This window comes from Rhodnius prolixus, unplaced genomic scaffold (assembly GCF_049639745.1).
Source record: "Rhodnius prolixus isolate KJV_2025 unplaced genomic scaffold, Rpr scaffold_8, whole genome shotgun sequence".
NCBI lineage: Eukaryota > Metazoa > Arthropoda > Insecta > Hemiptera > Reduviidae > Rhodnius > Rhodnius prolixus.
In genome coordinates, this window is record NW_027411593.1 from 12,255,974 (window position 1) to 12,279,570 (window position 23,597).

The 23,597-nt window shown below is 34.8% G+C and overlaps 1 protein-coding gene and 1 long non-coding RNA gene across 11 annotated transcripts in view; both read left to right on the plus strand.

Annotated features, from left to right (window-relative positions):
* LOC141450889 (uncharacterized) overlaps positions 1-23,597 on the plus strand; it is a 500,259-nt gene that overhangs the window by 248,900 nt on the left and 227,762 nt on the right. The window lies entirely within an intron of this gene.
* Positions 1-23,597, plus strand: part of LOC141450870 (uncharacterized) — a 250,752-nt gene that overhangs the window by 9,217 nt on the left and 217,938 nt on the right. For 8 of the 10 annotated variants that reach the window (XM_074121725.1, XM_074121733.1, XM_074121737.1 and 5 more), the window contains exon 3: positions 15,256-15,315. The exons of the other annotated variants lie outside the window; for them this stretch is intronic. The gene's annotated coding sequence lies outside the window, so the exon portion shown is untranslated. The remainder of the gene's footprint in view (positions 1-15,255; positions 15,316-23,597) is intronic. 10 annotated transcript variants of the gene reach the window in all.

Below are 23,597 nucleotides of genomic sequence, written 5' to 3' on the forward strand. Positions count from 1 at the left end.
AAAAGTCGCTTGCAGTGACTATTATGACGTTGTAAACTTTTGGTTGTTTTGCCCTGCGTTCGACGTGTATACACGTCATTGTCTGATTTTAATTGCACACACTGTGGGGTTTTTTAGAAAAACTAAATTCCACGCTTAACTGGTTAATTTTCCAATTTGGATTTTATTTACTAAGTGCTTGACGACTTCACTTTTACTGCAATAAAAATGGACTTTTGACCGAGTCTGTCTCTTAAAACGCTTGCTACGAAAAATCGAAAAGAATTTATCACTGATGTAGGGTGAATTCAAATGCAACAATTGATTTAGTTAAAGGCTTAACCTGGAAGGTGACAAGAGTACTAAATATCTTCATAAGGGGCGGGTGTTGGTCTTAAGGTCAAGAGCGTGGCTTTTTTTAAGTGGGTGATCCTTAGATAGAATCCTGTGTATTACTACTCCTTATTCGTTAGAAAAAATTGTTTTTAGTAAAGTATGAGCTTCCGCCCCCCGTCCACGTCACCTAATTGGTAGTTGGTAACAAGTTGAGCCCCGCCTGCAAAAAATAGGCGATTGGCTTTACTCTCTTCTACCCCAAACAGTATGAATGTTGGCACGATAATTAGGCGACTGACACTCTCAAGAATGGTCTAGTTAAGACTTCTTTTACGAAAACGTGATGCCACGCCTCTGGCAAAATGAATAGACGCTAATTCTCCGATTTATTCACGATTTACACATTTTTTTCTAAAATTCCGAGGTATGATTCCAAATTTTTTTACTTATAATTGAGAGAATTCTAAAGAGAATGCCGTGTCAATTAATTTATTATTATTATTTTTTAAATTGTCACGATTCCTTTGCAAGATAATGAAGTAGTGATCCAAGAACTGTACATGAAGAAGCCAACTGTAGTCCTGTTTGGCGCGTGCGCACTCTCAACATATTCGCACACATACAAAAGCATTAAATAAGACGGGCAGCCGTAGTGTGTACACGTTCATCATGATAAGAAAGTGTGCTTTTAATTAAACAGGATGAATTGTAGTTAAACGTGATGAGCTAGACGATACCTTTACTAAAAGCAAAAACTTAACACTCTAGTTAGCAATGAGAACGGAGCAATGTTTATCAGCTATAATTTGTGAAAACATGGCCATATCTAGCAATGGCCTTTACGATTTAATTGCATATTTATGCGAATTAAAAAAAAGAAAGAAGATATAAATTACTATAAATGTCCAGAATATTATCTTTACTAATAATTAAGGAGTTATCCTTAATAGATATTTATTTATAGCTAGTGTGTTGAAAATGCAATGAACGGTTTACAAAAAAAATTCCTCAACAACAACATTCCATTTACAGACCTAAACAATGAGAAATTAGTCGGCATCCATTTTTCTTCTTAGGGTATACATATTGACATCTCAGCTTCTCAGATCTGAAAGACAAAGCGACGCATCTTTTTGTGGATTTACAAAAAATAAAATACTGGTTTTATCACTCACCAGACTTAAATGAATGCCTTTAAACGAAATTTTCTTGAAAAACTATTCGATTTAAAATTATAGATCCACGTGAGGTTGATTTCGATGAGTAGAGCCATGAAAAGGAGATTTAAGTAGCTACTGATTAATAGACACGAGCAGATAATTAGATTTGATTAGAGAGGCTGAAGAGCTGAATAGAAATAAAGATAGGATTACTGACTGAGAGTAAATTGGCTAGCATTAACTCTAACTTAGGGACGAGAGTAGATTACAAAAACCAACTTGGGGAATCTAAATATAAACTATTTCTGAAAGAATTGGCTGAACTGAATGACGAGTAGAGTAAGGTCGTGTAGAGAGTGTAAGGATGAATCCTCAGCAAGTGAATGCAATGGCTGAATGCGATTTAGTGTCCCGAGCGAACCTATGGCGTCTTTGCTAGGGCATCTTCTACCGTTCTGAGTCCTACCTGGGCTTCAACCTTTTAAACTTTTCACAGCCACTATTTATTCCTTCTTTATAATATATGAGGTGTTATAATATATGAGTGAGTAGTATAAGATCTTTGTGAATGATGAGATTCGAAACACTATAGAGTTGACATTGCTGACAAGTGAATAAACAGTGTAGTAGTCTGAGACGGTATTATTATTATTATTATTTTGCCTTTTTTTTGGCATTGGCTTTTGCCATGCAGCCAGCATCGTCTAGGTGCTTATCACTAGAATATCACTCACTCTCCATTCTTACTTATAAATACATTCGCTTCGCACATTCATCCCTCTACTATATACAACTATTTACATAAACTACAACTAATGGATGGATCAGTACTCTATATTCCTGCCATCCTTATAGCTTAACCGAAATTAAAATCACGTAATCCTTCTCTAATCATTTTCTTCCATTCATTCTAATCGGCTATATCTTTTAAATACATTCAAATTTCATTGCTAGCTCTGCTATAGATTTAAGCACATAGATGTTGGTGGAGAATATTATGTCTTCGTAGCGAAATAGTGCATCTAAATACCTGTATATGGCGTCAAACATTCGTTTCCTTTCTACCACATAACGTGGACGTATCATTATTATATGTTTTAAATCCTCCTCCTCATTGCAATCTTCACAAAGAGAAGAGGACCTTTTGTTGATCCTGTGAAGATAAGATCCGCACACAGCGTGGTTCGCTCTCAGCCTGCTTATTGTCCGTAACTACCCATTTATTAAACGATGGTTGTCTTAGGTAACTGATCTGCCATAGTTTTATAGAAAATGGAGCGTTAACAGTACGGTAGGGGTTGCTGAAGATATTATAGGATTTAGCTGTACCCCGTTTGGACAAGTTGCCCAGATTTGTTGATGTGGGTGCTAAGTTTGGATTTTGGCTTAATCATTTGTCTCAATTGTCCCGTACCTGATGTACTTTAAGTTTGCGGGTGAGTAGATTGTCCTAACAGAAATCCGGGCAGCGATTTTTAACATACACGATCCAGGTAGGAATTGTATTGTTTAGTATAAATACGGTTTCGCCACTATCGCTCCATTTATTTCATATATTTCTATGAACTATTCTATTTCGCCACTATCGCTCCATTTATTTCATATATTTCTATGAACTACTCGGTGCACTAGCTTTTCTATCAGGTGTTCTTGAAGTATTTTAGAAGTTTCGGATGGTTCTGATTAGAGAGAATTGCGGTATCTTTAGCGTAGGAAGTGAAAAGTCAAATTCTTTTATTGAGATCAAACTCAAAAAGCCAAAAAAAACATTTATAATTTCAGAGCATGCAAATTATCTTAGTCTAATTTACGCAGAATGAATAACGCTTTTTTTTTATGATTTTTCTGACCGATATTATTAAACGATAATAATCACAGTGCTTGTGAATCATTCCCCTCAATTTTTGGAAAAAAAAGAGAAAAGTAGTAGGCGAATATATAGACATATTTAGATAATTGAGGGCAGAATGTTCCAGGCCAAAGAACAATATAGAGATAGAGGCATTAATTTGTACCAAAACACGCCAGGCTAAAAGTAATGTACGCCCTAGGTGAATAACAACTACCACTTCCATGACAATGAATCTTTCTAGCAAAATATATGGTATTGTCCAACCGGCTAGGACAACATATTACCGGACATTAAAAGCTTTACATTTAAGTTCTCACGGGACAGTATGCCACTAAATGATATCTTCTGAAACAGGAAGGACTCATTATAAAAATTAAACAAAAAATGTAAAAGAGACCATTGACTACTTAAAAAAAAAAAAAAAATGAAGAAGTCAAACATATATTTTTAGAATGCGAGAATTCGGTAGCTGAAACATTGCCCCAACAGTTTTTCGAACTAATAATTTTTTAAATACATAAAAAATCTTTCTGATCGCGTATTTTGACCCATGCAACTATGCATGCAATTTAATATTTGCAATTTGAAACGATTCAAATTTACGAATTTTCATATCTTTTACATTTTTTGAATACTCATATCCTGGACTGAAGCATTTTTGTTTTAATGCCTCGTTATTTTCGTCGCCTAAAGAATTACTTAGTCTGAGCTAATATACAGCGACAAAACGAGGGAGAGAGTTAGCTCAGAGGGTAACTTATACTGGATATCAACGCGGATAACCCTGGGGTTTAATCCAGCTGCAGGTTCTTAGATCTTCCTTTCCTAGAAAGCTTCTTCCGGTAGTGGTCAGTCTGAAACTAGAGAACGGCTGGCAGTGCACTGATACAAGCTCCGGGTGCCAATGGCCATAGATGTTGATGCAACTTGAATTAAAAAAGAAATATTGTACTATTTTTAAGAGCATTGCAATCGTGACATATTTTTGTAAATCGAGTTTTCGCTGTAAATATTCCAAAAAAGTTGTTATTAGTTTTGTCAGTCCATCAGTTCTGTTGATGGTCAGTGTAGTAATTCAAAAACAAGAATATTGCTGGAACTTCAAATTTAATATTTTATTATCTGTTCTGTGGACCTATTTGGTCATACGGCATCGAAATACGGGATCGACTAAGCGTTCCAACTCTCTACGCATCCAGACTTTACAGTAAAAAATCACCATCCATAATGATCTCAAAATCTCCCCTTCGTTAAAGAACTTGCTAAAACTCGTTTCTAAAAAATTTCATTCCTCTACCGCAGCTCATCCTAACCCTTTAATAGAACAACTATCTTCTTCTGCAACACCAGGTGATCCTCTAAGGAGATTGAAGAGAAGATGGCCGCGCGATCTACTCTCCTCATAGGAGCAGTATTCACGTTAATACAGTGTCATCTCTGGATGCCTTCTCCTATCATATTCACGATATTTTTATCTTATTCATGAAAATCAGTTCGCGCGTTTAGGCGCTACGTTGTTTACAAAAAAGAAGAAGAACAACAAAAACATTTTCTGAAAATGCCATTTTTGCCCATTTTCAGCACTGTATTTCTCAGAAATCTATTAGATCTATGTTGTTGCAAAAAATTACAGTTATAAAGGAGGATTCGCCCTACATTATAAATAAAATTGGGGAATTTTATCTTTTATAGAAAAATAGAAAAAAATTATCAAAGTTGGGTGTTGTTCAACCGTTACGCTTTTTCGTGCACTTTTTGACGATCAACCCTTAAACAACTATCCTACCGGACAGTTTTAATATCGCATTTGCTTGTTGTAGCAGTTGTTGCAGTTTTGAATTTCAATACGATTAAAAAAAATATATATATTTATTTAAGTTTTCCCTGTCAGACCCAGCCATAACTTTTTGGATAAAATCAGCCATCCAAAAGTGCTTCTTTAACGAATTGGTTTTTTAGTTTTAAGAGATTTTTTTTAAAAAAAAAAAAACGGCACCAACGATTTCCTTTCTGCAAGGGGACACTTTTTGCGCATGTGTAGTTCTACTACGTTTATTACAAAAATTCTTATTTTCAATTTAGTGCAATACGATAAAATAAAGCAATAATGTCTTTACATGTAGTTGGCTGCAATGAATTAGTTCCCTTTTAAAAGAAAATTTGGTCACTGCGGGTCTAGCCACATTTTTCAATAGCTAGGAGAGTTAGGGGTCTAAGTTAAGCTTTATATAGATAAAACTACTCGTGCTGCACATTACCTCAGTATGAGATGAACGCATAAATGGTGTATCAAATTCTCTACATCAAACTGAATAATCTATCGCTGATAGTGAATTAAAGTCCGGAACTGGTCAGGGATAAATGCGGATAAAATCAAAGCTAGAATCAGCATTGCGATCCTAACTGCATTTTCAATAAAAGTATTTTACTTTTTTAATGATGCAACAAGTGTGCTTTAATAATGCACCAATCTTTTGATTGAGTTTATCGCAGCAATTTATTTAAATATTTCTAACGGATGTATCTTAACATTTATTACGTCAATTGCATTACTATTTATAAGTAAAGAATATTTTGTACATAATTGGTGGTTTATCACCAAAACAAGCTGCGCCCAAGGTTCATTTCTTGCCAGTCTTGAGAATAATTATTAAGTCCTTGAATTATAAATAACTATCTTTATTTTTACGTAGAAAATTTAATATTTAAACATTGTTTTTCTTTTTAGAGTAAATGAATGACCAAATCTTTACTTAGAATGAATTTCAAACGGGAAGATGAGTCATACCACTAATATCATTACGTTGTACTATTTTACGTATCCGGTGAATGACTTGGCCAGTACAGTTTCATTGGTGGTGACATGCTAGACTAGCTATAAGGGCAGTCCACAAACAGGGGGAGCAGAGATCAGTACATATATAAATTGAATCAAAGCAGCCGTAATAATAACGAGCGGAGGGGTTAGGGGAGGAGAGTTCATAATGACGACTACTAGTTGCATATGGAAATGACCGGGTCTAGTGCAGGAAGTCCGTCCGGGGGAGAACACCGCGGGCATTTCCGCCGGACAACCAGTAGACCACATCTCAACGTTATGCTTTTCTTATTCGCTGGCAAAACACCTGTACATTATCATTCATAAAACTGTAAAATAAATAAATAAATAAACGGCCCAAGAGAAATAGATTTATTGTTAAGATGAAATTGGGAAGGTTTGCACCGTAAATTATCAATAAGCATTTTTTTTAAAGAACTTAATTGTAAGGGAAAACCATGGACTCTAATGCAGAACTGGATGAAAGATTGGTGTTGCAATAATCACGCAACATTCTGGATTCATCTAGTCAATTTTTTGAGGGTGGACAAAAACGATGACCGGTAACAAATATCGCGAAAAAAAACCCTCAAAATTTGGACTATGTAAGAAAGGGAGTTAATCAGAATTTAAAAATAAAATATATGAGCTACTAACTGGCAACATATGGCTTGTAATATTGACATCACTGTTTATGACGTCATTAAATATATGAGATAAAATTGGGTGCATATACTCATAAGACTTTCCCTTACAACTGTTGACGTAATGAAATAATCTTACCGTGCGTTGTTGGCAAACAATATTTATTCAGCTAATTCGCACTTCAACTTAATCGATTAGTTTTGAAATTTATATTCAAAATATTTATTATAATTAATATTGTACAATAAAGGCGCCAAGGTAGCCGAGCGGTTCTAACCGCTAGGCAAGACCTGCAAAGCTAATATGCATTGTGGTACTGGGTTCGATTCCCGGTCTTAGGCCTTGGATTTTATTTAATGGTTTATAAAAGAAATTTACAGTAAAGTATGTTTGCTAGTCGCCTCCGTCCACGACACCTAATTGGTAGTTGGACGTAAAGCCCGCCTGAAAAAATAGGCGATTACTTATTTTTTTTACTCTATTATACAATAATTTGGCCTACAATACGCTTAACTAGACCCTTATGAAAGCTAATCTCCACCTTTTTCCCCCACTACGGTCTTAAGAATGCTTTTCTTGGGAAAATTTTGGAAAATCGGAGCCTAAGATCTAAACTAAGGCAATGAATAATGGAAAATTTAAAGAAAATTGTAGGATGGGCCATTCATTAAAACTTAAAAACTAAAAAAAAACTTATCACCAAAATGGCACATTCGTTGGGCTGATTTTTGTTGAGGATTCAAGCAGATTGTAAGAGATATTGTTAAGCTTCAATTAAGGGAATAGGTTAAGTAATGAAAATGAGAGCAAAGGGGGTTGTGAGTTAGTTGCCAATGAGAGGCAAACTTAGGAATAAGATTTTTCGTTAAAACATTGCTATTTATACCAATTATAGTGAAGAATTTTATCTACAATTCGGTAAAGAATTCATTAAAATCGGAACAATACGAAGAGAGAAATAGGGGTTTGGAATTCGAACAGTTTGCAAAACCTCGACAATTTAACCTTCTATATTTTAATAACTATTATCACTAAAACATTGCTATTTATATTAGTTATAGATCTAACCTTTCTCTAAAATTTAGTAAAGGAATCATTAAAATCTAAACAATATGTAGTGAGAAATAGAAATATGAAATTTGAACGATTTACAAAACCTACAAAATTAAACCTTCTATATCTCAATAACTATTACCACTAGAACATGTTTATTCCAGTTGTAGAGCTTACTTTTCTCTACAATTCGGCAAAGAATTCATTAAAATCTGAATAATACGAAGAAAGATATAGAGGTTTGAAATTATAAACGATTTATGAAACAAATTTACAAAATTTCTTTCCAAAAACTGAACTAGATGAGTCATGTTGAAAACTAATTTTTAGGACTCGTGCTTGGTTACCTCATTGGAAACTGCATCATGGTTAACTTCTGAATTCACCTAAAGCCCTCTTTTCTGAAATTCCGGGTCTCAACATTTTAGAGCTGAGTACAAGCCCTAGAATTCTCCAATAGAAATTTTAGTCGATTATTCCTTGTTTACAGAGTCTTGAAAATAAAGTACGTATTACGACTCTTGAATGAAGTGACTTGACATTAAAAGCATTCATATAATTTAAATTTTGAGGAAAAACTGGTTAGCCAAAAGTAAAAACTTGATTTTGAAAATTTTTCCGGGAAATAAGTGCTGGAATTTCCATGAAAACTTTGCGGGATAACAGGTTGTATTATTAACAGTAAACTGCTATTGGTTTCTGAGGATAGATAGAACTCTATTTGCCGGACGTACAGTGGCGCTGCATGCGGCAGTGATGATAATCACATTCATTTTATTGTAAAACTAGTGGCTCTTAGCGATGTATCTCTTAAATTCAATCATTGAATAAATTTATCAATGAAAATGTAGTAAATAGAGTGCATTCCAAATGTTCTTCTCTTAATAAACACTTTAATAAAACGCCAAACTTGTTTTAACAAAACATATAACTCATAATAATTGAGAAGTGGTCTCATGAATGTAACTAAAAGAACCGGTAGGAAGTGGTGATTGGACTGCAGGGGAGAAACTGCCTCCCCATTGTTATTGCCGGGGGTGTGGGCTCGATATTAACTTGAAAAGAATAGAAGAGAAATAATAGTAATAATAAAAAAAAACCCTCTGAGACGAAATTCCATTTCCTTTTCCTCTAAGCACCCACCCCTCAAACTTAAATTATCTGACACCCCTCCGTATGATCAGTTCCTCTCGTTTAATATTATTTCTTGCAACGTTTAATATTATTTCTTGCAACGTTTCATATTGTTTTCTACTATTATTAATAACGTTAACATTATAAAAGGCATCCTAGGGTACAGATAATTGAGAAAACTGTTGAAGTAATAAAAGTCCAACAATTTAATTATTAAAATGCGATTAAATTAGTTTACAGATTTAACAATAGTCGTACATAAAACTTTTTTTATTTTATTTTATTTTTAAATCTTTTATTGGAATTTACAACTGCAACGGTTCTTGCAACAAGCAAATATGGTACCTGGTAAAAAAAAATAAAAGAAAATCATGAGTGGAGGAGGCATCCAGCAGTGTCACTCCAGTAACGTGCTTTGCTCTCACGATAAGAGTAGATCACGAGGCCATCTTCTCTTCAATCTCCTTAGAGGATTACCTGATAATGTGGAAGAAGATAGGTGTTCTATGAGAGGGTTAGGATGAGCTGCTGTAGAGTAGAATGAAATTTGAGAAAACGATTGTCAGCTAGATCTATAATGAAAGGAATTTTGAGGTCATTATGGATAGTGAGGTTAGGATACATTAGAACGGAGCGTTAAGAAGTTTGTAAAGTATTTTTGACTGTAATGTCTGGGAGGCGTAGTGAGTTGGAACGCTTAGTTGATCCCCCATACTTAGATGCCGTATGACTAAATAGGCCGCAATAGCAGTAGATATAGAGTCTTAGTTATGTAGATAGAGTCTTTTGTTATGTAGGTTAAGTTTTGAACGTTTGTCAAGTAGTCTGGCGAGAAGTTTTGTAGCGTTGGTTAGTTGCTTGTCTTTTCAGTCTAGTATGGTTCGAAACCATGTCAACCGTTTGTCTAGGTGCAGTCCAAGGTAGCGTACTTTGTCCACAGTTGGTACAGGAGTTTGGTTCAAGATGATGGGAGGTAGGATTTTCCGTCTCAGAGTAAATACTATATATTTTGATTTCGTAACTTTAGTTTTGATTCTCCATTTGTGAAGTCAGAGTCCTGTAAGTGGTTGATGTGTGTTTGTAGAGTTCGTGTAGCGATAAGAGGATCGCAATGAGGAGTACATAAAAAATAAAGCAAAAAAAATGCATGTATTTCAAAGTAAATTTATTTAAAATGAAATTTAAATTTTTCTTAAAAATATTTGCTAAGATTTTCTTTAAATTTGGATTAAGCACTCTTCTGATGTTGCTTAAATTCAGTTGTTTCTTTGTTAACTGCATATTTCCCGAAATTACTTTAAAATAAAGTTGTATCCCCTTTAAAAACTTGGTGACATACCAAGATGAAGATTTTTATCACTTTTTGGTAATTTTGATTAAAAACAAAAACTATAGAAATATCTCTAAGGCTCCTGATCACAAACTTTACCATTACTAAAAATAGTCTGTCATTAAAAAGATCACTTAAAAATAAAAAATCCAAATTAATTTTACGTTTTTCTTGTAAGTTAACAAGGTGTCCAGGATATTTCACTCCTTGTTAGTTACCTAATCAACATTATTTAATTCCACCTTCAAGAATAAATTTATTTATTTCCCTTCTGAAATGTATTTTTCACGTAATCATAACCACATTTTATGAACTCAGTATTTTATATTCCTTACATTTATTATGTATTATTTTATTGCTTCATATATTTTAAGAATTAATTATTTCTTTAATCATCTTTATTTGCATAGTTTTATGCAACTATGTACTTCAATTAATAAAACAAAAAAATACATTGCGTTTTTAAAACTTTCATAAAAAATAAAATATTCAAGATACAATTTTTCAAAGAAAAGTTGAAGGATTTTATTTCATTAACAGTGCAAACTGGATTTAAAGAAATCGGAATCTACTTTTTGGGAGAGGGTGGGGAGCGATTGCTGCAGTTTGGAACCATCATACTTATTTAAGGAGGTTTTTTCGCCTGATCATCTTTTCCTGTTGAGACATGTACGGGTTTGCGAAAAACATCTGTTTTAACAAAATCTGGTGGGAACACTCCATAAGACCTTCTCTGCACTATAATTCTCAAGGATTAAATGTTCGAACTTTAAAACTTTTGAAACATACTTGATTCTTCAAAATATTTGATAGTTAAAGTAAAGTAATCGCCTATTTTTTCAGGCGGGGCTTAACGACCAACTACCATTTACTAGGTGTCGTGGACGGAGGCGACTATCAAACGTACTTTACTATTTCTCATTTAACCATTAAATAAAATCCAAGGCCAAGATCGGGAATCGAACCCAGTACCATAATGCATATTAGCTTTGCAGGTCAATATTTGATAGTATTTAAAGTCGCATATCACATTTTAAAGTGACAAACATGGTCGGTAAATACAGTTCAGAGAGAAATTGCTAGCTGCCAAATTCGAGGAATAAATTAAGAATTACTAAATAAGAAATATTGGGGATAAGTGAAACTTCCTTGTCGCAGTTAAGGGTAAAATAAGGACTCCAGCGGTTTGGACATGTACAAAGAAAAAGTAAAATGGGTGAGTGCTGAGAGAGGTCTTGGGTGGTAAAAGAGAACAGAAAATATCAAGAAAATGGATAGAAGAGATAAACGAGAGGTTAGCCTGGATAAGGGTTAACAGAAGTGGCACCCAGTAGAGGGAATTGAAGAAGCAATACGATGTGAGGCATGAGGAATTCCATTCAAGTTAGTAGAGCCGGGTAACCAATATTTAGCGTAAAAAAAAAAGCAAAAAGTGGTAACAGTTAAAGAATTAAATTCAAGAAGTAAGAAAGTAGTACAGAAATGCAATGCATTTATGCATCTGTAACAGAATAATAAGGAATAATTAAATGATGGCTGTAAAGTGGACGAAGAGGCAGATGGGGCGGACAGATGAAGAAAAATTATGTGGAGCAGAAAATAGAGAGTTTAAAACAAAAAAAATAAAAAAATGAAAAAAAAGATAAAAAATTTGGCCAGAAGCGCCGGTTTAAATTGTAGCAGAACGCTATTTACACGTTATCGCTGGTACAGCCTTTATTTGAAGGAGAAGGCGTATTTTCAACAAATGTTTCTTCTTTAAAAGGTGGTATGTCTATAGTATGGTTCTATTGGAGAGTGGTTGTTTGTAAGATAGTTAATATATGATTGAGCCGAGAGAGGGAGAGAGAGAGTAGGGCTCGTGTGTGAGATATAGGAGAGTCCGTGGAGTTGAAGAAGTGAGATCTAGTGCGTGGATCTGGGATGCTGGAATCATGTACCACCAAGCACTAATGTGTGAACACTTACACTACCTTATTATTGATCTTTATACAAATCTGGCCAAACTATCCACACTAATTCTCGTGATCCTTCTTTTACATTCTCTCGCCAACTATTCAATAGTTTGTTCTTCTCACCTTAATGTTTCTAAAGTTATCCCCACTGTCTTGAACTCTAGTTTATAAAACTTCAACTGGTAATAATTAAAACTTTATTTTGTTTAAATATTAATAACTTATTGTTCGAACGCAGAATGAAGTTTACAAACATCGAAAGTTAAACTCACAAATAACGCACCAATTGGTTTTTCGATCTTGAGTTACGGTGGTTGGCACACCAATTTGTGAAAACCACATTTTCTTATTTACATATTCTCGAAATTGCTATTTCTGGTGAAAAATCAAAATCCAGAATCTTTAAGATTGCAATATTCTTAAGAGGGGTAAGATACGGTAAAAAGTTCATATGTATTTTTAACATTGAATATTTCGTAACCTTTTCCTCACAAATTTACTCATATTTCAGAAGGATATGGCCAAAGTAAATATTTTTTGTATCCAGTCAAAAAAACATTAAATTTCCATATTTCTATGAGGGGTTGTTAAAGAGGTGGAATAAAATTTTACATTAAAATTAATAATTTATAATTAAATTCTTCCAAACGCACCAATCTCCCAAGAACTCAATCTCTTCAGTCTAAAATACTTCGGACGCTCCATTTTATGTCTCCAACTTGACTATACACACTGACCTTAAGTCAAGTCGCTAAAACAGGATACAGGAAACTTCATTTTAACCTATAATCTCATACAAATCCTCTAGCTCAAAATCTTTCTGCTAGAACTCTTCCTGATAACCCGGACAAGACGCCTTAAGAGACAGTGGCCTCGTGATCTCCTCTCTAGTGAAGAGAGTGGACTAACAGTCTAATGTTTTGGAGTGTTACCACTGCGGTAACTTCTCCACTCGTTTATGTCTACCATTCACTTCTATCATTGTTACTTATGATTTTGGGGAATATCGAGGTGCATAAAAACAACGTAAATAGAACAGTTAAGATGATTTAGCTCAACATTAAACTACACAAACTTTTTTACAATACCCTGAAGAAGGTAGTAAAATTACCGAAACGTTGGTATAAAGCAACAAAAATTTGTTTTTTTTTACGACCGCACCTCGATATTCCCCAAAATCATCAATCAACAACGGTCGAAAAAACCAAAACCATCTTTGTTACTTATTATAGCGCCAATGCGCTGATTGCAGCATAAATACCTAAATGCAAAAAAAAATTGAATTAAATTTATCTCTAGCTATTCTGAGCCTTAGCAATCATTTTGTAAATACTCTTTAATTAATGACCTTCAAATCCGTGGCATTTTCGTTACTTTCAAGTGAAGTCAATGGTTGCCACCTTCAAAAAATAAAAAACGAGATGAAGGCTTGAAACTCAAAAGAGAAATGAGTAGAGATAATTCTAGCTAAGAGACCCTTTGGGCTAAGTCTATGTTCCTGGACAAAATATTACAGAACGTTTACTGCTCTCTGTCATAGTCAAGACCCGATATCTTCAATGCCATTCCCAACTAACCTTTCAAGCAGATCCGTTAATCCAAGCCAACTCAACCTCTACTAATCGACCCACGGGACTACTGAACCGTCGATGCCTCTCTACACTGTGACTGTCGTTCACGCATCTTCAGTTCAGTGTATGATTGCAGTTCTTCAGCCAATCTGTGTACTGTAGTGTCTGACATCAGTTTTATTCGTGGTTAGTGCCGTTGTAAAAGTTTAATAATAAAGAGTAAATTTTTCTTTTAAAACCATTAACGGCTAATAAATAGAAACTTATGAAGTCAAACAGCAGCCAGTATTGAAAAATCCACAATTTTTTTACTGATGCCTAAAATTAAGAATAACAAGAGCCCAGAAATATCTAATTATCTACATTGTAAAATCCATAAATTACAAATAAAATCGCTTAATGATAAACCCCTTACATTTTCGTAGGTGAAGATTTCATAGTATTATTTCAACTGGAGAATTTATAGTATAATACTACTTATATTCTATCTAGAAACTAGAACTAACTATAAATGGTAAAGTAAATGACTTTAATCTAAAATATATACGTTAGAATTCTTGCTTGCAGTATGCACTTACTGCAAGTTCAATTGAATTAAAACTGGTTATAGCATAAATATGTTACGGTGAAGTTTCTTTTATACTTGGCCATTATTGCTTTACTTTATGGAGTTTTCAATACCGTTATATAGGTATACTCGTGTAATTCTATTGCATGCAATTAAGTAAGACTTTTTGGAGTAGCCGAGGGTGTGGTAAAGTAGGAGTAACAATTCGCTGAATTAAGGGAGATGCGAGATTGGAAAAGAATTTTGGTAAAAAATTAGCTGAGGAGAAGGTCTAGTACAGTTCGTTCGTTTGTCGTTATCTGGTGAAATCTGTACCGCTGAAGAGAAGTGTCCCTGCGAACATTCCAGCCTAATATTAAACCCTTATAAGTCTAACATCGATGCAATACTTTCTAAAAGTGATATGATAAAGAAACTGGGTATCGATAGGCTTTCCAGTCAGTGCCAGAAAGCTTAAGTCATGGCAAACCATAGGGATTGTTGCAGCATTCATTTAGTAAGGGCAACTCTTCTGGGAGATTTGATTAACTAGACAGGAAACATGACGAGGAGCTTCTGGATGGAGTATGAAGGGAAGAGTTTTTCTGCTCAGAATTACCGAATTCAAAGCCATACCGTCACAATACGTGCAGTGCCGTTACCACCTCTTCCTCACAGAACCTGTAGTAGATTGGCAAAGGATTCTCTCAAAGAATTAATAAAGGAGCATAAAGGTCCTGGCTGCTGTTTCTCTGAGTATTCAGCCAGGCTGTTCCACGGTCATTAGACTTTATTCGATGATATCTGTACCTACCTCAAAAAAACAAAATATCGAACTAAGATCGAACACTAATTTTTTATCTTTTATTTTGCAGGCCTCCTCAAAAAATGAATTTCCGCCAAATTGCGGCAGATATACATCCCTCCTTCTTACTGTAAGTTTGTTTATATAATTATTATTACATTTTTTTCTTCTAATTTTAACTTTAATTTCAAATTAAAACTGGTTTAAATTTGGGAAGGACGTTTGAATAAGATAGATGCACGCTGCTCTGTCGAACCTACAATAAAGCGAAATTTTAATAAAATCCTCTAATATAAATAAAATTTTTGTCTAGTGTTTTGAAGTTAATCAATGATTGTAGCCTGTAATAGTGTTTGAGGAAGATGTTGGTTGTAGATGTTGATGGATAAATAACACTTTTAGTATCGGTATAAGACTTTGTATATTTATATGACTGACTGCCAAGGACTGTATACTTTACACTACAAGAACAGAACAGACTGACTGACGTGGCTAAACGATGTGTAAAACTCAAGTGTAAGACTTTGAACAGAATCACAGAATCTCCTTTTTGACTTTCCTCTCGTTCTTATATACATTCGCCGAGCCTCCCTTCTCTGTGTGCCGAGGGGGCTGTCTCTCTCTCTCTGGCTAGAGTGGATGAGTGGTGGGGTTTCACTACCCTTACATAGCCAGTATTTAAGTTTTCGGTTTTGAATTGTGAAATAATCTGATCCCTAAAACTCAATATTCTCTAAAAAAAAATCAAATAAAAGTGCTAAGTCTACATTTACTTGTAAACAGAATCAGAAAAGTGAATGAAAGTAGAAACGATCTCAAATAGTAAATAGGAAATTCTATGATTTATTGTTGAATGGTAACCTTGAAAATGTAATCCAATCTGTAAAGTTAATAGTTAGTAAAATGGGTAATGTTATGTAGAGGATATTATAGCGTTTGATGTAATCGAAGCGATCTGTTGCGCATATCGCTCGTCCGTGTGAACTTATCTGTTCGTGTGCGCACAAGTGAAGGATATAATAGAACAATAGCTCCTCAGAATACTTGTGTGGTAACTTAATGAGTTGATACAGTAATTTAAATCTAGTGTATCGTCTCCAATGTCTTTATTTTTTCAAGTCAAATAAACTAGATACTGAAACCTTATTGCTGTTTCGTTCCTAGAATTTGTTTTTTGTTTTAAATAAATCTTTTAGGATGAACTTTGATTAGCGTTAATGTTGTCCTCGTTGGTGTGGCTGCCATGTGTCTTAATTCTTGTACTTCTAATGAATAATACAGTATCATTAATTGCTTTGAAGTTATCTGCACGAAGAGCTGTTTTATTTGAACTGCATAGTGCTTTTAGAAGAGTAAAAGCAATACTTAACGGTAATATTTCATTTAGTTGGGGAAAAAATGATTCTTAAGAATGAAAAGAATCTACTGACACTCTCATTGTCTTTTGAGTATTCATAATACTTATTTTTTCCATTGATCGTTTATTTAGTTACAATCAACGCATTTTATTGCTTTATAAGCAACAATGATAACAATAAACAACATAACATATAATATACAGAGTGGAGAAGTTACCCAGCGGTAACACTCCAATAACATTCTACATTCTGCTGACTCTCTTCATCAGAGAGGAGATCACGAGGCCACTGTCTTTTAAGACGTCTAGAAGTGTTGTCTGGAAATGTTCTGGAAGATAGATGTTGTACAAGTGGATTTTAATGAGATTGAATATTAAGATGGAATTTTCTGTAATGTGTTTTAGCAACTTATGTGACGAAAAGAATGTTTAAGCCTGTGTGAATGGTTTGATTGGTGACGTAGAGAGGAGCTGTTTTCTATAGAGCGAAGAATTTTAGACTGCAAAGCCTGGATTCTTGGGGAGGTTTGAGCGATTGGTTGAACCCCTACAGTTCGATGCCACAAGCCCAGACTGTCTTTAATATAAGTCTTTTTTTGTCCAGAGTGAGTTTTGATCTGTTGCCTAAATAGTCTTTTCAGTTGTCTGAAGCGTCTGATTAAGTTCAATATATTTTTAAATGTCAAAATCAGTAATCTCCAGAAAATCTGACGTATCTATAAGTATAATTTAATACCAAAACATTAGCTTGAAGAATAGGAGCGATTTGTCTGATGAGATTATAGAAAAACCGCAAAAGTTGATTATTCTCTTGGTCTAATTCAGACGGGAATAGTAATCGTTGGTCTTCTTCTAGATCATTAGCTGACGTAGAGCAATAGTTAACCCTGTACTTAGCCACTGATATCATTACAATACCTCGAAGGATGATTCCTCCACTTCACTTAGTCGGTAACTGACCGGCGGCCCAAACATAAACAGATTTCCTCATCAATCTGTCAATTCGTCAGTAGCAGTTCAACACCATTAGCTGACAAAGAAATTATTACCAACGTTTATTTATTCCACTTTTTTCTCTTTCGTCTTCTTATTCTTGTTGTATACACAGAGATAAACCACACTGGCATTCCAGTTGCCTAGCCGCAACTTCTATTCCAGGTAGAATAATTTCACGGCCGGACCCTATCTCTAGAGTCTAATGGGGTGCTAAACCCTTCATGCTACCAATCTTACCCCTCTGAGAGAATATAAAGCCCTTTGAATAGTTTTTATACACACTAAACTATTACTATTCGATAGGGTACATCATCTTCAATCATCAGTTTCTTAGATTTCGAGAGAACAATTTTATTTGGTTTTTATCTTGTTTTAGTTTCTTTCTTTCTTCTTGATAGTCGTCAAGATCAAAGGAGAGTTTTTTTTCTAGTCTTTTTATTTCCCATTCGATTTCTTAAGAAACCTCCCTATGATGGGAACTAAGAAAAACAATTTCCGTTTATAAACCATATCCTTTCTGAAGATAGAAGAAAAACAGTAATAGGGCCACTTTTCCATTAAGAAGGAGAACCACATCATTTGCTTTAGAAGAAGTTCAGATTGGAAACAAGATAACTACACAAAATCCAAAAGTGTTTTGAGACATTCTCAAAATCTAAGCATTTATTCTCGTCTTAGCGGTTCGCCTCAAGTACAGATATTTGTGATCTCTGATCTCACAAAGTCTTAAATTCAAAAATATTCGCTTTCAGATCCGAGTCCAAAAAAAACTCCTATTTACATATTGCTCTGTGTGTGATCAACCTTAATTCAAAAACAGAAAATTACAATTGAATATGAACTCAAAATTATAACACAATATTCACACAATGCAGAAATGAATTACCATCAAGAATATTGGCATGCAAGAGGGGTGTTAGGTAGTCGTGGAATTAATTTACGATCAGACTTTTAAAAGTGACAAGTTTTAGAATATTAAACACCTGCCTGGGACCAAAGACTTGAATGTCTGACATGGTTCTATGTATGAACCAGAGTATAATACATAGTGCTCCATTGAACCTTGTTAAAGAGATAAGCCTCACGTGTGGGCATCCTTCTTGATTTACAACTTTACATCGGCATTTCTGTTCTTTCACATTTACAGTTCAGTGTTGCTGCTTCTAAGCTGAAATATTTTCTAAAGTTACTGAACTGATCTAATAATTATTAGGTTGTTTGCTCATTATTTCTATGCGGATAAGTATCTTAAAGACAGGTTTGGTTAGTTTACTTTCTGAGACCTAGATGTCGTAAGTGATAGGAAGCTAAAATTTTGTAATATATTCTCAATATTTGGAGTTATTGTTTTTATTGAAGTTTAATGGATTTTCAGTTTAGAATTGAGGTCCTCTCTGAATGCAAAAAAAAGAGGTTTTTTACTAAATTTTGTTTCTCTCTGGATTTATGCAAAATAATTAAAAAAGTAAATATCGAAGGAAGCCGAAAGCAGGAAAAGAAAATTCGCAAAGATGATAACACCGCAGTTAATATTGAGATTGTGATATAATACCAACAGCTGTAACTGCCTTTCCCTTTGTGGAAAGTGGACTAGCCTTTTCTTCAGGAATCTTAGCCTCTTTGTGAACAATATCCTTGTCTAACAACAACTTTTCTACCACTTCCCCTAACATTCCAAACTATTCGATGTTTGTGGCTATCAGAGACTTTTTTTTGTGAAACTACTTCATCTAAGGCAAATTCACAGGATACTAACTCTAGCTCAAGTTACATAGGATGATTGGCTCTTTTAGGACGCAGAAGATTTGATTTTACAGCAATCCTGGAACTAATCTAATGTAAAGTTAAGCCCACAAAATCATTGTTGACGAGTCTTTATGTCTGTATAAGTTCCAAGAATGAATGGCTTCATAGCATTCATCGTTCATACTTGGTGGGTTTTCATCTGTCTAAAATGCTGACCAGGAGTTCTGTTGGGGCTATTAGTAATGTGATTTTGTATCTTTCATTGTCATCGCCATAACTGCTGGGTAGGATTTTTTGAGGGAGCATTGCGGTTAAAAGTGACACTACTACACAATTGGCTTGTACTAAAACCTTTTTATGGAGCTTTTGAAGGAAAACACCAATTCATTTTACAGCATGGGGTTTTAAGGGCGAATCGGATCAATCACAATGTTAGGGATCATGGAGTCTCTGCTAGTTACTCCAATCTAAAGACACAAACTGTGTTTAAACTCTTTTCAAACACTTGCAAAATCCAAATGGGCCTGCAAGAAAGAGCTGATGAAATCAACTATTTGAGTTTTGCGAATATACACACACATCTCGACACGCTTGCACATTGACACAGAACTAATTTACGAGTAAAAGCACTGATATTTTACGCAGCCAAAATACGTAGATTGTTCAGGCCTTTGTAGATACATTTCCTTTGTTATCTACAAACTCTAGGGGCTCTAGGAAATTAGATACGATCTGTAATTAGAATACGTTTACTTTGGTGGCAGAGCCTTAGCTTACCTGTTTTGCTATTAAGGTTATTCTCCGGGAAGGGATTAACTATGCGGTTAGCGAATTTGATTCCCACGCGGAGGTCCCGGGTTCGAATCCAGTTACTAGCCCTTAGATTTTCTCTTCCTAGAACCTTCTTACAGCTCACTGTCCGGAGGCCGACAGTGCACAGAAATAACCTCCGGGCGTTAATAACCTCAGATGTTGACACGCCTTAAAATCATTTAAAGAAAATAAGATCATTCTCCGATTTGTTCAGGCTGCTGAGTATCTTAGTTGGCTCAAGTCAGCTTCTTGATTTAAGATCCAGTTTAGGTTTAAATTGCTGCTGTTCTTTTGACCCAGAGAGCAACTTATGCTAGTCTCTTACCACTTTTAGTAATATTTGGATTATCTAAATCGGTTGAAATCATTTAACCAAAAACCTACTATAATGGATAGTCTTCCATGTTGTGTGGATCCATTCAATATTCATGATTATTATTATATTATTAAAAATAATTTATTATTCATAAAAGTTGAATTTCATTTATTTATTAATTTAATAAAAACGTTACAATATTTGTAATCAGGATGCCTAAGATTCGAATAAAAACTAAAATATGCGGAACTAATAATAAGTATGTAAGTTTAGCATGTAATTTCTTCTTCTTATGAAAATATGAAAGTATTTTATTTTTTAAAAATTATTATTCAAATTAGATGAAGGAAAAACGGAACATAATTCACGCTCGTGTTAATTGTGAAAGTCCAGTTTCTCTTAATGATGTAGTAATTAAACATCGTCATTTTGTCGCTTTCCAATTCTAACAATATCTTCAGCTCGTATATTCTTTGTAATAATTCTCCGTCTATCTTCTATCTTTCTTCATAAATTTAATTGCTGGTAATTAATCTAAATAATTATTGTTTAAGATTATTTTATTGATATGTGAAAGTCTCTTCAAATATTGTTTCTAATTAGTTTTCCTAACATTAGAAAATTTTTTAGATTTTAATTTATTAAAAAGGGAACAAAGGTGGCTTCTTGTATATCTCCTACACAAAGTAGATGCATAGTCAATCCTGCAATAATTGCGGAAGTAGATCTAAATATCCCTGTTCGAAAAACTCTTCCACTTCTTCATCACAACAATGTTATGAAGCCCATTGTAGAATCAAGTAGAATACCTGTACAAACGTTTTACATAAAATCCCCAAATTCGACTAAAACCAGATATACTGCAAAAACAGATACAAATGTTGAAAACTCTGATGGTAAAACGCTGTAAATTGACTTTAACTATGCCTTACTCGCTTCTATATGAAGGACTCAAATTATATAGAGGGTCGTTTGAAAAGTCCGTGCAAAAAATGAAAACTACTTAATTTTTTGGGGTAAACCTTTTTTATTTTTCAACATAGTCTCCTTTTAGGCTTATACACTTCGTACAACGCTGCTCTAGTTTGTTGATCCCTTCCGAATAATAGGATTTGTCCAAGTCTGAAAAATAGCCATTTGTTTCTGCAATCACCTCCTCGTTTGAATAAAATCTTTTTCCCGCCAGCCATTTCTTCATATTGGGGAACAAATAGTAGTCCGAGGGAGCCAAGTCTGGAGAATAGGGGGGATGTGAAACGAGTTGGAACCCTATTTCCATTAATTTTGCGACAACAACTGCTGAGGTGTGAGCTGGTGAGTTGTCGTGATGGAAAAGGACTTTTTTTGTGGGCCAATCGTGGGCGTTTTTCTTGCAGCTCGGTTTTCAAACGGTCCAATAACGATGAATAATATGCACCTGTAATAGTTTTACCCTTTTCCAGATAGTCGATGAGGATTATTCCTTGCGAATCCCAAAAGACAGTCGCCATAATCTTTCCGGCCGAAGGAACGGTCTTCGCCTTTTTTGGCGCAGATTCCCCCTTGGTAACCCATTGTTTAGATTGTTCTTTGGTCTCAGGAGTGTAGTGATGTATCCATGTTTCATGCACAGTGACGAAACGACGCTTAAAGTCCTGCGGATTCTTCTGGAACAGCTGCAAACCGTCCTTACATGATTTCGTTTTTGGTCAAGCGTGAGCAATCGCGGCACCCATCTTGCGGATAGCTTTGTCATGTCCAAATGTTGATGCAAAATATTATGTACCCGTTCATTCGAGATGCCCACAGCACTAGCAATCTCACGCACCTTCACTCTTCTGTCACCAATCACCATATCATGGATTTTATCAATGATTTCTGGAGTAGTAACCTCAACAGGGCGTCCAGAACGTTCAGCGTCACTTGTGCCCATATGGCCACTCCGAAAATTTTGAAACCACTTATAAACTGTTCTAATCGAAGGTGCAGAGTCACCATAATGTTTATCAAGCTTCTCTTTAGTCTCCTGAGGCGTTTTGCCTTTCATAAAGTAGTGTTTAATCAACACACGAAATTCTTTTTCGTCCATTTTTTGAAAATCACTCGACTTCCTCGATTCAAACGAATGCCAAACACAATGAAATAGACCGATCTGGCTGAAACTTGGTGTGTGTTCTTCCAAGAGATGTTACTAACTAAACATAACCTTCATACGCGGTGCTATCTCTCTGACTTTGCACGGACTTTTCAAACAACCCTCTAGGACAACCAATCAAAATAACCACAACCGAATACAAAACCTCCAATTCGGAATCTTAAGAACCAAGGTAAAAGACTCATTTTATGGCTCCAACCACACCATCTACATCTACACAGACCTAAATATTCTTTCTGTCGTCAGTCTTAGCCCAATTCTACTGCTTAAATTAAATTATCTGATCTGGTCTCTTTCATCCAGAACACTCCTGACCCTCCTATTCAGGGTATCATCAAGTGCTGCCTGTAAAGAACGATCCGAGCGTTTATTGTCCTAACAAGAATGATGTTGAAGCACCTTAAATTTAAAAAACTGGTACTGATAAGTTTGGTTAAGTATCCATAAGTACCGCAAGAATCAAGCACCCTAATTAGACTAAAATGAAAATTTGAAATCTTAATTAAATTACATTTAGTAAAAGAAGGGAAACATTATTTAAGCAAATTATTTATATGTATTTTTGATAGTTTTTTTTTTTTAATCTTTTATTGAAATTTGCGACTGCAACAGGTTGTTGCAACAAGCAAATGCGATGTAATATAGTGTCTTGATAGAAGATTGGAGAAGGCACCCAGTGGCGACACTCCATTAACGTGATCAGATCACTATACTGTTATGAGGAGAGTCGGTCGCGGGGCCATCTTCTCTTCAATCTCCTTGGAGGATTACCTGGTATAGTGGAAGAAGATAAGTGTTCAATTAAAGGATTAGGATGAGCTGCTGTAAAGGAATGAAATTTTAAGAAAGTAAGGTCGTTGACGAAAGGGATTTTGAGGTCATTATAAATGGTGAGGTTAGAAATGTAGAATGGAGCGTTAAGTAGTTTTCGTAGTATTTTTGATTGTAATGTCTGGAGGCGTAGTGAGTTGCGGTATGACCAAATAGGTCCCAGTAACAATAGGTATAGGCTTACAATAAGATTTCGTGTCAAAATTTTTTATTAATTAC